The sequence below is a fragment of the Columba livia genome, chromosome 3 (genome assembly GCF_036013475.1).
Source record: "Columba livia isolate bColLiv1 breed racing homer chromosome 3, bColLiv1.pat.W.v2, whole genome shotgun sequence".
Taxonomy (NCBI): Eukaryota; Metazoa; Chordata; class Aves; order Columbiformes; family Columbidae; genus Columba; species Columba livia.
Window position 1 is genome coordinate 104,526,451 of NC_088604.1, and position 13,241 is coordinate 104,539,691.

Consider the following 13,241-nt stretch of genomic DNA (forward strand, 5'->3'; position numbering starts at 1 on the left):
CACTAGTTCTGTGGTCTGCCTCCAGCACACAGTTGCTACGCAATGCTTGGGAAAGAGATAAAACCCAGCAGTGTTGTAATACAATAAATAATTGTTACAGCATCATAAAGTGAAAAGAGATCAGTCTTTTCTGACCCCTGCAAGATATTAAATTTGCTGCATTTATTCTCTTCCAAGATACTGGACAAACTCAGACTCAATGATCTCACAGAAAGAAAGAAAATCCCTTTTGAATACTGGTTTGCTAAGGATAATGAAGTTGAAATACAAACCACCTAATCTGCAATGTGTAGCTTCAGACCTGATCCAACTTTTCTGAAAGTTCACAGGTATTTTTACTCCGAACAGCATCAATTTGAGGCTCATCATGAGTGTACAACATTTAGGAACACACAGCTGGGGATAAAAAAAACAGAGATTTAGCTGAAATGAAGAGGCAAAAATCAGAGATCAGGGTTCCATTTGCAGACAAGAGAATCATAAAAATGTTGGCTGGAAGTCATCTAGTCCAACAGATTCTAAGATGATGTGCACCGTGCCCTTTCTGCAGACAGGAATGGGGTTGATGAGTTCCCCAGGTCCTCCACTTTCTTGCCTTTCCAAAAATCTGGCATAACACTTGTTATTTTCAGTCATTGTGAATTTGCTGGCCTCCTTTCCAATTACCGTAAGTTGTCATAGACATCATAGACAGCCCCACAAGCACATCAGCCTGCTTTTTCAGGACGCTTGGGTCCATCCAGCTCTATGGATTTGAATACATGCACCTTCTGTAAGGCCGTCCCTGACTTGTTGCTTCTCTGATGTTGGCCTCACTTCTCATTTCCAAGCTGCACTCACACGCACATAGGTCTCGGACCAGGCTTTGTGCTCAGGTTAAAAAAAAATCCATCACTTTTGCCTTTTCCTTTTACCAGTGGACAAATACTTCTACTGAACTTCCTTGTACTACTGGAGTACCTTCTTGTTGGCTTTCACGTTTGCTACTCTTTCGTCTCCAGCTGGGATTTGATATGATTTTGGATTAATTACTTAGGTCAATGTTTTAAAAAATGCCCACTATTTTGGCTTCATAATTTGACTTGAAGGCAAGAACTGACACAAGATTAGGATATCATTCAACTTGGGGGATCTATGTAGGGAATCTAAGCCCTCAAAACAGTCAACAGACAGTGAGGTTGGAACTCGTGGAAGTGGTGTGAAAATCCCCAATGACATTGCTAGCTGGCCAACCAAAAACTCAGGCAGACTTAGCAGATTCAAAGGAGTGGTTTATAGCACCTCCTGACTATGATTTCTGTGAAAGGAAATAACTCCTATCTAGGGTCTCACTAGGGTGTCATTTCAAAACTACATGTGAGCACTCAAACATTTCCAAAAGACTTTGCAGCCAAATGTTTATAATTTGGGTGCTACAACACCACATATTCTTCAACAAGGTCCTAATGTTCTTCAAGGCTGAGGAAATTAAGATCAAAAGCCTTGCTCAGGATCATGGAGCAGGTCAACAGCCAAGCCAGACACAGACCTTCGTTTTCTTCCCAGCTCAGTCAATGACACTGGACTGCATTGCCTTGTACAATTGTATGCAGAACAGAGAGCACAACATATTATTGCAAAAGGACGGATTGCTAAGAAAGCAAACAGGTAAATTCTTGCACACTAAGGACACGGTGTAAAGTGAGACCACGTACTCTGTAGCTCTTCATGGAGACACGGTCAGAAAATTAAAAAAAAAGGCAACTAGGACCCTGGAGCAACGTAAATCTGTGATATACCATGTACACATGTAATATTACAAACAATATCAAGACTAAGGAGGAGTCAGACCCTAGTCAGTCAGACAGAGGATGCTAACAAGCATCAAGAGGTACTCAAATTTTATTCAGTGTGTTAAATGGATCTCAGGAGGGGTCTATGAGTCAGATCCTCTTTCAGGGGAATCTCACATGAGAATCTGAAAGCTGTCAGCACCAGTGCCACGACAAAAATTGTACAGTACAGAGAGAGTAACACATGTACGGAGAGCTCAAACAGAGTGATGTCAATCAAGCAGCAACTGAGGAGAGAGGTGACAGCAGTGCACACAGAAATGCTCTAATGAGTCATGTCAGGAGAAAGGGAGCAGATTAAGCTGTTAACTCATTGCACAGACATTCACTCGCTCCTCATAAAACCAACACACAGCTGTAACAGTTGTCACAACTCAAAGCCTCCTCCCAGAGTAATGACAATTATTCATACTTCCAAACATGACATCTGGGAGACGAGTAATACTAACAAACAAGCTGTCTTTTGTAATACATGGCATTAAAACTACCTAGTCAGAGAAGGACTAGATCTTTATAACAGTACCTAATATTAAAAATAATAAAAAGCATTCATTAAGAAGACACTCTGTTGGGAATTATCTGGCTAAAGGTGTTTTTGTCTCAAACTGAAAATGTATCAGAACAAAACTTTTGATAGAAATATACCAATCTGTATTGTACTTCCATCTCAAAAAAAGTGGAATTTCTGTTAGCAGAAAGAGGGATCAATACTCACCTCACTGCAAACACCATTTGAATGGGCAAATCCCAGCTATGAGCCAGACAGAACTGTATCTCAAGGCTGACACTCACGGGGAAGAGAGTGGTCTGGGCTGTGGGTCTATGGTGTGAGCAAGGATATATGCCAGGCTGCTCTGCAGGACAGGAGAGAAAGGCCTGACAAGGAATCACACACCTAACACTTGAAAAGGTGTTGTCTTCATTACAACATACAACAATTAAAGGTAAAAAATGAATTAATGACAAACAAAAACTTTCCTAAGATATTCTTTTATGAACCTAATTCTTTCAAAGCCTAAAGCAGTTTTTAGCTTTAGAAAATACTGGGGTAAGAAAGCAGGATAAAATCTAAGATGTAGAAAAGCAGATAACCCAGCATCAACTTCATGCGCCTGTTCCACTCCTGGAAACACAATATTAGACTGAGAAAGATCTGATCTAGCCTGTGTTCCCAATAACTCACAAAACCAAATCTCATCTTCCACATTTGGTCCAATTCCCATGCTTGGCCCACTCTCCAAGTCCACATGAGAAAAGAGGGCAAGCCACATTGCTCATCAACACAATCCTACCACCTGTGTGCTTGGATCCATCACAGGATGCTGGCAGCCTGCAGAACATAATGCAGAAGGCTAAATGCCCTCCAAAATTGCTGTATGCATTTCTGTTTGAATGCCATGTGTGAGATCTCTATACTATACGCCAGAAATGAGAAAGGCAACAGCAGAAAGGAAGGATACCTAATTTAGCAGGTTGCAAGTGGACACATCTCCACTGATTCAGTCAGGAACAATGAATGAATGAATTTCCAAAGACCACTTGAGATTTGAAGAAACTGTATGTGACACAAGGACATGAAAGTTTTCAACACCAGCACTCTGTGCTGTGAAGATTCAACTTCTGCTGAAGAATCATGCTGAACTTGAGAGCTGATAGTGACGAGTGAAAAAGAGCTAAAGAATAAAAAGAGAGCTCCACAGACTTCAAAATGTCATTCTTTATAACTGTGTGCCTGCACCACTGGCATTGCTTGTCTTCCCAGATCGGGGCTTTCCTGCCACTTGTCCTACTTGATGAAACCTGGATTGATCTGGCACTTGTATCAACAGCTTCTGAGAGAGACGAATGTCAATAGCTGTTATAACGAGTAGAGATTCAGGGTAATCTTACAGTCTTTACAGCAGCAGAGACTCTGCATAGAATGTTTAGGATTGGTCTCCTAATTTTAATTACGGAGTTGTATTTGTTATTTTGACGAGGGAAACAAAGAGTCCCTGTGCAAGGAGAAAGAGGAGTACAAAAGGGAGCAACAGGGACACAGGGCTAGCTAGTGGTCCCAAGTCTGACCTAACCCTCCCTATGCTATAAAATTATCACCAGAAGTCTACCATCTTTTCAGGCAAGGCAACAGCAAAGGCTATGAGCAGTGTTAGGAAAAGAACATGCCAAAAGGGCAAGTCAGTGTATTCAGCTACTAGGAAAATATTCTATCCATGTCACCATACTGACTAGTCCTGGCAATCTGTATTTACACTTGGCAAGAGTCCAGCACTAGCACTGATAGTTTGTTGAAGGGATTACACTCGCTTTATCAAGATAAATGGATAATAATTATACTACTAAAATATGGAATTGTCACAAGCTTATCTTCCAGCCTCCTCCAGTCTGTCTGAAGGCACAAAACAGCTCCAACCTCTGTGGTGGTGGTGGTGCAGAGTGCTATACTCTCTCTAAGAATCAAACATTTTGGAATCTCTATAAATGTCTGACGATGGTTTTGATTGCGGGGTGACAACAAAAACCCTGGCAGATGTATTGTTAACCTCCTCTCCCCCCCACTTCCCCCTTTTACCCCTCCCTCTCCCCTCTTCCCACTCAGGACAGGCGATTGGGAGGGAAAGAAGGACAGAGAGAAGAGAGCTGGAAAAAATTAAAGATGTTTTACTAATGCTACTGATAAGAATAGAGAAAATAATACAAAATATACAAAACGAATCTTGAAAGTCTCAGCAACTGCAGAGCCGGCAACCAAAGTCCTGGATTGGACTCTGAAGCCAACCGGAGCTGGATTCAGTCTGTTACTAGGCCTCAGTTCGCAGGGACAACTAGCAAAGTCCTCTCCTAATGTCGGCCATAAGCAGAAGGGAAAAGGCAAAAAGGGACGAGATCCTCGTGATCTCCCACTTTTCTATGAAGTATTCACGTGAATGGAATGTTATACACAGTTGGTCAGTTTCTTGGTCACTTGTTTCTCGTTGCCCCTCTCGCGAGATGTCCATCCGTGCTTATCAATAAGTTTGCATTCCATTGCTAGGTTTACCAAAACATGTGTCTGGTTCTTCAGGAAAATGCAGCCAATATGAAGGCTTTAGCTGACAGGCAAAATCACTAAAAGAGAAACTTGTTTTTAACAAAACCAGGACAATGTGATGCTTTGTACAACATTCAGAATTAGGGCAGGTTCTCTTCATGCAAAGGAATATCTCTGTTCCTATTTCCCAATGAACTCTGGAAGATATTTTAAGACATCACACCTGCTCTGGGCAACAGATTACCCTGATCAGTGAAGTGACCCCACCTGTTGTTCTGTTTTATCAGACTAAAGCCATAAAATCTCTCATTACAAAATTTCCTTTTAGCACTTAAAGAGCTGAAGGTTGGGACCCCAACTACAGCTGTTTGATGAAGAAGCAGCACTCACAGAGAACAAAAATATGAGCAATATAAATAATGTGATGAAAAGAGTTCTTCAAGGGTCAGAGCAAGCATTCAGCAGGACAACGGCTCAGAAATGAAGAAGTCTGACACTGCCACACACAACTGCGACACGGGACTGCTGGGCTCTGAATACAGAGCTGTGAACAGTCCCTTAGCATGCTGATCTAATCAGCTATCTCTAAGACAGCAGAAAAGATATCATAAAAATCCTTATTATTTGATAAAGTCCTTCAGATTTTTACCTGAAAGTTGTTGCTGAAGTGCAAAGCATTAAATTACATACGGCTAAATCATGTCATATATTAGAGTAACTTATTTGTTGCCCTAGCACAGGGGTGTCAAACTCATTTTCACTGGGGGCCACATCACCATCGCAGTTGCCTTCAAAGGGCCGAATGTAATTTGGATTAGGATTCAGCCTGTGGGCCTGGTGTTTGCCACTCAGTTACGTGCATTTTTCTCCTTTATCACCGACACTGTCTTATAACACAAAAGACATACTGGTTTTTGTCCTTGAAACACAAACATGTATTTGCATCCCATCTATCATTAAATTTCCTTCCTTCTGTATCAATCTTTCTCTTACTGGACATTTTGGGATTCAAATTGTTCCACCAAAGATGGTATGGGGAATCACAGGATCACAGAATGTTAGGGATTGGAAGGGACCTCGAAAGATCATCCAGTCCAATCCCCCACTGGAGCAGGAACACCCAGATGAGGTTACACAGGAAGGTGTCCAGGCAGGTTTTGAATGTCTCCAGAGAAGGAGACTCCACAACCCCGCTGGGCAGCCTGTTCCAGTGCTCTGGCACCCTCACTGTAAAAAAGTTTCTTCTCATATTTAAGTGGAACCTCTTGTGTTCCAGTTTGTACCCATTGGCCCTTGTCCTATCATTGGTTGTCACTGAGAAGAGCCTGGCTCCATCCTCCTGACGCTCACCCTTTACATATTTATAAACATTTATGTGGTCACCCCTCAGTCTCCTCTTCTCCAAGCTAAAGAGACCCAGCTCACTCAACCTTTCCTCATAAGGGAGATGCTCCACTCCCTTCATCATCTTTGTTGCCCTGCGCCGGACTCTCTCCAGCAGTTCCCTGTCCTTCTTGAACTGAGGGGCCAAGAACTGGGCACAATATTCCAGATGTGGTCTCACCAGGGCAGAGTAGAGGGGGAGAAGAATCTCTCTCCAGACTTACCTGCCACACAGTGGATACAAAAACAGATAGATGTAAAAATACTTCATAAATGCAGTCATCGATTCCACCTATTTCAAAGCACATTAGGAAAGCAAAACACATCTAAAACAGAGCTGCACTCCTGGCTGATGATTTCAGACTTGACTGAAAGACTACTAAACTCTATGGACAGATTCATAATCAAGAGGGCTTGAAATGGACACATGAAAGACCTGATGCTACCTCATTGAAGACACACAGCATAAGATACCCATTTTCCTATACATTAGAAACCTCATGTTCCACTTAACTGATGCCACGCACACTTGAGGACACTCTTCCCCTTGCCAGCCTCTTTGAGTGTTTTACACAAACCGCTCAATTCAGCCTTACAACATCGACACTTGACAGGTTATAACCTACAGAAGAAAGCAACAAGTGTGTTTTCAGCACCTATTTGATCTTTTAAAATCAGTTTGCTTTTATTCAGATTGTACCTGTTTCCTGTGAATATCACTATAAACACATTTACTGCTACAAATAGTCATGGATGAGCAATTGTGAAAGAAACAGCAAAGTATTCATAAAAAAGCCCTCTTTGACCTCTCTGTTTTGCAGAAAAATGAATACCACAGAAAAAAACAAGTTTCTAAATACTAGAAATATTGAAATAAATAAAGGAGGAAACCCAAAAACCTTTCCTACATTATTTTCTGAGTTATGCTGTTTCATTTCTAGTCAGCTGGACACTGATAAGCACCTGTGTATTATGCTGTACTTACTATATAGACTGGCAGCCACGTTACCTCTACAAAAGTAAATAACATCGTTTCATCACAGTATGTCTTTAGTGCAGTGCTAATTAAGACGTCCCCCTTCACACCTGAGCTCCAAGATTAACCTACTTTGGATGGGAAACCTCATGGCAAATCAACACTTGAGTTACTGTCGCTCTCACCCTCGTTTCTCCAGAACTTTTGGGGCTCATACCTTCTTGACAGCACATGGGACTGCAAATAAATTGAGTGGCTCAGGTCCTCTGTCAGGTGAATGTGAAGAGGAAAAATATTCACTGTAATTTTGAATATAGAGACAGGATACTGGGGGTGCCACTATGGCTTGCTATCTCAATGTAAGAAAAAGGAAAATTAACTACTTTCATTTAATTTGAGAGTGTTTCAGGGGTTTCCTAGAATCATTTCCAGCTAGCAATACAATACTTAGCAAATCTCTTTCGAGAAGAGCATTTTGAGAATATGCTACTAAAGCAACACTTTAATATCAGTAAGATGTTAATGATCCTGTTAACATAAGTTTAATGCAAATATAAATGAAGGAATGGTGTTGCTGATATGGATCAGACATCCTACTGTCTTGATGCAACATCATTAAGGCACAAACGCGAGCGGTAGGTAAGACAGAAAAGGCAAGCTCTGCGCAGCACTTCTTTGGAGCCTTCTCCAAGGCAACTCTGTCCAGCACCCATCCTGCCAGACCACAAGGAAGGTGAGCAGGGCGAGACACTGGAGTGCTGCCAGAATGCAGCAATTATAACAGCAGAATGAAACCCATGTTAACCGCATCTCTTGATTTCTGCTAATGTCAGCCTAGGTCTTCTGTAAGCTCAGAGTGATTTGCCAGTCAAAGTGTTGAGATGTTACTTTGACCTCACCTAATCTTAGGTCAGCCTGACAGTCTGCCAAAGTGAAGAACCTTAAGATAAAACACTGTTTCTTCCTCCTGCCTTTTATATAAGCTAATGCAGAAACTGGAAATAGGACCCAGTTCTCCCTTCACTCAGTTTTCTGATTCTTAATGGAGCAAACAAAGAACTAGGAACTTCGGCAGCAAGCGACCTTTGGAACAACTGTTGTCTCTAAGACTTTTCAATTTATACACCCCGAAACGAACACACTACAAAAATAATTTCTCTCTCACTTTCACACATATTTGAAGCCAAATTCCAAAGTGCAAGTACATATCAATAATTTCATTCGGAAATCAGAAGCTGGAAACTGAGGTGTGTGGTCAGAGCCAGCTAAACACAGCTCAGAGAAGAGCTGGAGGGTGTTTCTTGGGAGCATAAAGGGAACAAAGTGGTGGACCACTTGGCTCTCCAGTCAGGGGAGGACAGTAGCTAAAGATGAAGAGACGACACTTCTTCCTCTAGGAAGGAGACTAGAGAAAGAAGGAGAAAAGTCATCATTCCAACAACACAGAAATAGCTTTCTGCTATCAGCATGTTCATACAGAAACTCTCAATGATAATTGAAACCTTTTCTCCAAATGGTTGTGAAGACAACTGTGATCACCTGTGTAAGGTCATGAAATTAATTATAGTGTAAGAAGGGAACGGAAACAAGCAGCTTTTCACACACAGATCCCTCCTGGATGGAGAGAGGGGAGTGGATGAAACAAAGCATGTAATTAATTCAAAATTTTTAGGCATGGTGGGAAAAATGCAGTTTTCACTTAGAACACAAGTACTGTTATTTGGTAATATTCAACTTCTACAACATGAGGTCTGTAGATCCAATGTGGGAGACCACCTCTTACCAGATACATCCAGCAAGTCTCATTGGCACACTGGGATGTCCTCTTCCATTTAAGCACAGTGAAAGTGAAGAGATTAATATATTCAGCCACTATTAGTGTAACCCAAACTACATGCCTAAGTCCATCAAGTATCCTATAACAAACTGGCTCGTCATTCTGTGAAAGTATTAACTTAAATTTATAGGGTAGAACTAATATATCCAGATGCATAAAATCTTAATTATGCTTACAGAAGAAATACTAACTGTATCTTTCATTGCTTTCCCTGTAACAGACAAAATTCTCCTTTGAAACAATAGTTGAATATGCAATAATAATTTGTAATGTGAAATATTGTTAATGTGTTTCCTCTGAGGGTCCCGTTTCTAGGACATAGCAGAAGATACATTTATTGCTCAAGTTTTCATTACGGAAATGCCATATATCTTTGGTCTCCCATATACCTTAGTACAGACTGTGACAAGCTACTGACAAGGCTTTTTTCCTGATTCCCTCCCCCTGCCCCCCCTTTTTTTCACTATCATAACTGCACTGATATTTAGATAGATTTACTTTGGAGCAAATAAATTGGAAGCTGTTTCCATTTCTCATTCTCATTCTGATTAATGAGCTGGAGGAACACTCTCTCCCTTCCTTCTCCTTCTGTTGGTGAAAACATAAAGAGCTTATGCTTCTTCTACAACATTAAAAAATAATTCTAGAATTGCATTCCCTAGAAAATGGGTGGGACTTGCATAATACTGGTGGCTTTTGCAAAAGGGAATAAGGATCGGCAAAGCCACCCTTCAGCAGTCATTCCAGGATAAAGGTTGTAAGATGATACAGTACAGATTATTGAAAGAGAGTCAAAAAGTAAAAAAAAACCCAGGAATATCACATACAGAAAGAAGCAAATATCAAACATAGCTCAGTAACAAGACTAAAGTGCCTTTTGGCCTACATGAGCTGTGGAAAAAAAATGATGGTGTTTGATGTCTCCAGTTTTCAGGAACACAAGGCTTTCCAATCAACAGGATAACCAAAACCACTGGCCTCACTGCCAACTTTTCTTCCTTCCAAAGACAACCTGTGGATCTTCAACTCTGCATAACTATTCTCAACAGAACAGGGAACTGCATAAAAAGACGGTCAATAAGGGCTATGTCTTTGTCCCCAAGAACATCTTGAACTTTCCAAGAGGATGTTTAAAATGCTGTTCTGAGTTAAAAAGGCATCAAAATCCATTCTACACTTAAATGCTGGGAAAAAACCCACAAACTCCAACCACTGTCACTAGAGCTGTCACAGACAAGGAACAGAAAACAAGATACTTTCTGATGCATAATTGAGAAACAGCTGAGTAAAGAATAACATTAACCTGCGAAAGTTATTTCCAGGGCTTGCTGTGCCAGTACCAAACAACTCCATTACAGTGAATGTTGTCTGTAAAACAAACTCTATGATGAGTCAGTAGATAATAACTGAGCGCGACCATGGGATAAATTATTACAGAAGGCTACAAGCAAAAGTCATTAAGAAACAGTCAATACTGGGAAAAAGCAGTCACATCAGTCCTAGAAACAAAACAAGTTGGTAAAAGGCAACAAATACCAGATTTGAAATTTAGAAATTTGACAGACCATTTATTTTTCACTCAATAATTAATAAATTTTTCCTACACCAGGGTGATTTTTCTCCACAAAGTAACTTTACTCTTAAGTCTGAGAAAACATGGGAGCCTTCGACTTTGCTATTATACTACATACACCTGTAAAGCAGCCTCACAGTTGCATTTTTAAAGCAAAATAGGAATGTTCATTCATCAGCATGTTTTCCTTTGCTTTATATAGCTGACTCGCATTATTTCTCTCAGAGTCAGTTCATCATTCAGTTGCACTCCCTTATGATGCCATAGTACGGGATGGGACAGTCATACACTGACACTCAAATGGTGTTGATATTCTTGTATAAGGAGTTTTCCCATCAGCACTCATGATGATGCTTCTCATGTCATGCGACTTCTATGGCATGGCATGCCACGTTGTGGCTGGAGGAGACACGCTTTCCCACTAGAGGGATAAAGAACAAACCCTGTGAAAAAGGACATAAAAATTTGGTTGCGTGTGAACTGAGGCAGCATCTGAAAGAAGGGCCGGAAGGAGGATACAGGTCATTACAGGCCTGTCAGTCTGATGTCAGTGGAGCTAAGGTCATGGAGCAGATCATCCTGAGTGCCATCACGTAGCACGTACGAGACAAACAAGTGACAAGCCCAATCAACACAGGTTTATGAAAGGCAAGTCCTGCTTGATGGACCCGACCTCCTTCTACGACAAGGTGACCCACCTCGTGGACGAGGGAAAGCCTGTGGATGGTGTGTACTTAGACTCTGATCCCCTATCCCACAGCGTTCTCCCGGAGAAGCTGGCAGCTCATGACCTGGATGGCTGCACTCTCCGATGGATCAAGAACTGGCTGGATGGCCGGGCCCAAAGAGTTGTGGTGAACAGAGACAAATCCAGTTGGTGGCCGGTCATGTTCCATGGATGTTGGGTGGGGTGGGGTGGGGTGGGATGGGGTGGGAGTTGTGATGGGGTGGAATGTGGTAGGGTGGGATGGGATGGGGTGGGATGGGATGGGATGGGATGGGATGGGATGGGATGGGATGGGGAGGGGCCTTACTGGGGGTAGATTTTTGGTTTGTTACATTTAATTGGGGCCCTGGCCTCTCTGCTCCAGGAGATCCGCAAGAATGCTCCACTCCCCATGTTGCTGAGGCACATGGGAGCGCAGGATCTTCCATCTGCAGGCTCTGTCCTGCGGGTGCTGGTGGCCCAGGAGCTGCCAAGCCTCCAGGCCACTCCTGCTGGGGGACATGCCCAGGGGGCCCCATGACCCCACGGCTCTTCCCGGGCAGCAAGAGGGGACAGGGGTGCCGAGACCCCCATGCCACAGGTCTGCTGGGCTGCCCAGGGCAGGACCAATGCACTTTTCTGCCTGTCTTTTCCTTACAATACACCACCTTGTGTCGCGGGCTGCAGTGCTGGCTGTTTGGATGGTAAAACCAATGAAGAAGAGGAGAGTGCAAAAGATAACAGAGGAGGCAACGGAGATGGACGTTGATACAGAGGGGGACGAAGACATGGAAGTTGATATAGAGGGGGACGAAGACATGGACATTGATATAGAGGGGGACAAAGACATGGATGTTGATATAGAGGGGGACGAAGACATGGACGTTGATGGATAGCTACATTGCTGTGGATGTTGGGTGGGGTGGGGTGGCTGGGGTGCAGTGGGATGGGATGGGATGGGATGGGATGGGATGGGATGGGATGGGATGGGATGGGGTGGGAGGTGGGATGGGGGGGTGGGATGGGGTGGGAGGTGGGGTGGGGCGGGATGGGGTGGGGTGGGTTGGGGTGGGCCTTACTGGGGGTACACTTTTGGTTTGTTATATTTAGCTGGGGTTTTTTCTGTAAATATATACATTTCTGTTTTCTCAGACCTGAGCTCTCTGTCTTTTTCTTGTATTTGCTGGATTGTGGTTGCCGCTTGCTCTGGGTTCCCGGGACTGGAGGCAGCTGGGGGTGCTGGCACGGCCACCTGGGGGGCAGGGGGTCCCTGTGCACAGATCGGGTCCCACTTGCAGAGGTCGCAGCACTGGGCACCAGTGGGCACCATGGGCTGCTGGAGAGTCATGTCCCCAACAGCAAAGCTGCCACCAGCAACAACTGAGCTCTGGTGTGAGCAAGCCCTGCATTGATGCTATCCAAGTACATAGAGAAGGACCCATGGGCAACGTGTCTGTTGGAGGTTGCACAGTGCTCATGAAATGATTGAGTTTTGTATTCTTGGAGAAGTTAAAAGAGCGGTCAGCAGAACTGCTACTTTGGACTTCCGAAGGGCAGACTTCGACCCGTTCAGAAGCCTGGTTGGCAGAGTCCCTTGAGAGGCAGACCCGAAGGACAAAGGATTCCAGGAAGGATGGTCTCTCTTCAAGAACGTCACCTTTGAGGCGCAGCAGCAGGCTGTCCCCATGTGCCGAAAGGTGAGCTTGTGAGGAAAAAGACCCGCCTGGCCGAATACAGAGCTGCGGCTGCAAGTCAGGAATAAAAGGAGAATTTATAACCTCTGGAAGGAGAGGCAGGCCGCTCAAGAGGAATACAAGAATGCTGCAAAGTTATGCAGGGAGAAAATCAGAAGGGTTGAAGCCCAACTAGACCTGAGCCTGGCCACCACTCCGAAAGGCAACAC